Here is a 3,819-nt window from a genome sequence, read left to right on the forward strand (position 1 = left end):
CACAGCACATACACATAACTAAATATACAGCGTTCCAATATACATCAATTTTCTATGTTTCGGGAGCCATAACTCGGAGAAAAATTTACATATCGTAATGAAATTGTGTACACATATTTTCCATATAGCAGAAAATATTTCTAGTAAAAATGGATGGGATCGGTTGAAGACCACGACATCTTAGATAAAAAACAAATTTAAAAGGGTCGTAGACTAGAATAACAAGCTATAACTAAGCAAAAAGTAGTTTTGAATAAATGATATTTCATTTATCAAATTTTATTGTAAGGGGAAATGGGGAGATATTTATTTTAAACGGGCGGTGGCACGCGTTATGTAGAAAAGTAATTTTATGAGGTGGGTTTTGTCCAAGGCTGGGGTAACGCTCAGTTAATCCAGAGTCGAGTAAAGGACCCACAAACCCTACTGAATAAATACACAATATTTATATGTTACGAACACACGCACACGCGGCTGGGGGTTTTAGGCAGGCAGCAGCTTTCCGTCGCAAGATGGTGAGGGGCGGAGCGGCGGCTAACGGTCGTTGGAGCAGAGGAGGTTCGGAAGGATGGTTGAAGGGTCGAGTAACGGACGGATCGGTACGGCGGGATAGAAGCAGAGGCTTAACGGCGGTTGGGTGGCGAGCGGCCAATGGTCGTCGTAGCAGCGGCGGGACGGAAGCAGCTTGGTCGTTCGGCGTCCCGCTACTCGACAGCTGGGGGGGGCGGTGGGAGATAGTCCGAATACACCATTCGCGCCGTCCAGCCCAGGTGAAGGGTGACCGGCGCCATACCCACGGCCCCGTTCCGCTCAGTCCGAGCTGCGGGGGAGGGGCGGTTTAATCATTAGGGTGTCGTGCCCCCCAACACCAACGTGGACGACGGAGGGAGATAGTCCGAAGACACCACTCGCGCCGTCCAGCCCTGGTGGAGGGTGACCCGCGCCATAACAGCGCCTCTTCCACTCAGCTAGCCAGCCGGAGTGGCAATTTTGTCTTTAAAAAGACAACCACTCCCGCTGGCTCACCTGCGAGGACTGATTTGCAAAAAATGAAAATTCGCTGTTTATATGGGTGGGGTCGCAAACTGGTTGAGAAACCAGTACACCATTATTGTGATTTTCTTGTGTTTGACGGAACACACCATTTGTTTGCTATGAGTCGTTGGTAGCGTGTGGTTATTTACCATAGTGGTTGTTGGCTATGCTATGGAGAAATAAGTACAGGGGGGTTCAGGTGTAAGTGAAAAGGGAAGTACAGGGTGATTACGTTATTGTAACGCTACGTTACAATTTATCTGAAATGAAATGTACAATTGAATCTCACGCTGAGTATATAATGTTCGGTTACACCCGAACTTAGACACTTTTACTTGTTTTAAATAACTTTTGAACAGTTAGAAAGAGTTAAATTTCACGCTGAGTATATAATGTTCGGTCACACCTGAACTTAGACACTTTTACTTGTTTTAAATAACTTTTGAACAGTTAGAAAGAGTTAAATTTCGCAATTAGTTTCTTATAACTGCATTGATGCGCATCCGGTTATACCACTTTCGACCATATCCCACCAATTTTCGACATGAATAATAAATGGGCTGAACAGTCTACATGCGTAGAAAATATAGTAACGCGCCGGACGCCGCCGCCGCCGCGCCAATATGTCTGATATACGGCGGCGGCGTTTATCTCTAGTGGTCACCAACCGATTTTGTTTCTTTTTATTATGTACATATATATATTAGAACTAACGATTTCTCGAACATGTTCGAGAAGAGATTTCTCGCGAGGCTCGCGAGATTCTTGAATCTCGAGTTACTCGTGAGGCTCGCGAGATTCTCGAATTTCGAATTATTCGTAAGGCTTGCGAGCTTCTCGACATTCAACTTAATCGATTCATTGCTGTTTTATATAGATCTTACAATTTTTTCTGGAGCACAAGCCAAAATGTCCGCAAAACCACAAGTAAATACCCTGAAATATATAGAATATTGCCAATGCAGCGACTGAATTGAAAGTCGAGAAGATCGCGAGTATTACAAGTAATTCGAGATGCGAGAATCTCGCGAGCTTTACGAGAAATTCGAGATTCAAGAATCTCAATTCGAGATCCGAAAATCTCGCGGGAAGCCGTGTTCTTGATGTCTCATTGGAAAATAAAATATTGCGAAGAAAATTATATGTATAACTATGTTTTGAATTAAATGTCATTGAAGCAATGTAATAAACAAAAAAGTCACAAGTAAAAAAAAAAACAAGTGTACAAACACTGTCCATACAGCGATTAAGTAAGAATGTCGAGAAGCTCGTGAGATTTACGAGGACTTCGAGACACGAAAATCTCGCGAGATGTCGTGATCTCGATTTCTCGGGTCTCGAAAATCTCGCTTGTGTTCGAGAAGAAATCGTAAGCTCTAATGTGTATAAGCAGGCACAAACCACATACTAAATTTTAACATAATATCATTAACGGATTTACGTGGGAAAAACTTTTAAGTTATTTTCTTTTAAATGTGGGAGGATTTCGAGTCATATGGTCAACTCATCTATTAAGTTTTATCAATTTATCAGTCTTTGGTAAGGAACTACCGCATTTTTTAATTTTTTCGAAATTTTCTATATCGGTGTCATTCCATTCGTCCATTTTCAATACTGATATATTCTGGGTCCGTATCAGCTAGTATACAAAACTTCGTTAAGGTATGCAAATTTTTGCTCAAGTTGTCGTGTTGTCGGACGGACGAATGGTGTGAAGTACGAACGGACGGACGGATATAGCTCAATCAACATTTTTTCGATCCTGATAATTTTGATATAAAGCTTTCTATATCTAGGGTCACCCCTGGTCCACCTTTATGGCGATATCTCGAAAAGGCGTCCACCTATAGAACTAAGGCCCACTCCCTTTTAAAATGTTAATTAACACCTTCCATTTGATACCCATATCGTACAAACATATTCTAGATTCACCCCTGATCCACCTTAATGCGATATCTCGAAAGGGCGTCCACCTATAGAACTAAGGCCCCCTCCCTTTTAAAATGCTCATTAACACCTTTCATTTGATTCCCATATCGTACAAACACATTCTAGAGTCACCCCTGGCCCACCTTTATGGCGATATCTCGAAAACGCTTCCACCTATAGAAAATAAGGCCCTTTTTAAAATGCTAATTATCACCTTTCATTTGATACCCATATCGTACAAACACATTCTAGAGTCACCCCTGGTTCACCTTTATGGCGATATCTCAAAAAGGCTTCCACCTATAGGACTAAGGCCCACTCCTTTTTTAAAATGCTAATTAACACCATTCATTTGATACCCATATCGTACAAACGGATTCTAGAGTAACCCATGATACCCATGTCATACAATCACATTCCAGGGTTACCCTAGGTTCATTTTCCTACATGGTGATTTCACCTTATTTTGTCTCCAAAGCTCTCAGCTGAGTATGTAATGTTCGGTTACACCCGAACTTAGCCTTCCTTACTTGTTGTTTATAAAATCATCACAAAAACTTCTCCCCAGTTAGTTCTCTAAAGAAAAATGTGTGCTATAGTTATGAGACGCAGTATATCATGCTCCGTATGGACGTACACACATACTTATCGACTGGAGATATAACAGAGTTCGAGTCCGATTTGTCGGAAATTCTGATTGACTTAGGCTTCCGTTTTCGGCTCTGATCATTTGGAATCGGATGTATAACGGAGGTCAATCAGTATAAAGATCTACATACGCATCAGTGGGTTTTGTTTGTCATCTCCAGCCATTTTTTTTCATTTCACACAGTAGAATCGGAAACACTTTTAACT

The sequence above is a fragment of the Eurosta solidaginis genome, chromosome 2, assembly GCF_040869045.1.
Source record: "Eurosta solidaginis isolate ZX-2024a chromosome 2, ASM4086904v1, whole genome shotgun sequence".
Lineage (NCBI taxonomy): Eukaryota > Metazoa > Arthropoda > Insecta > Diptera > Tephritidae > Eurosta > Eurosta solidaginis.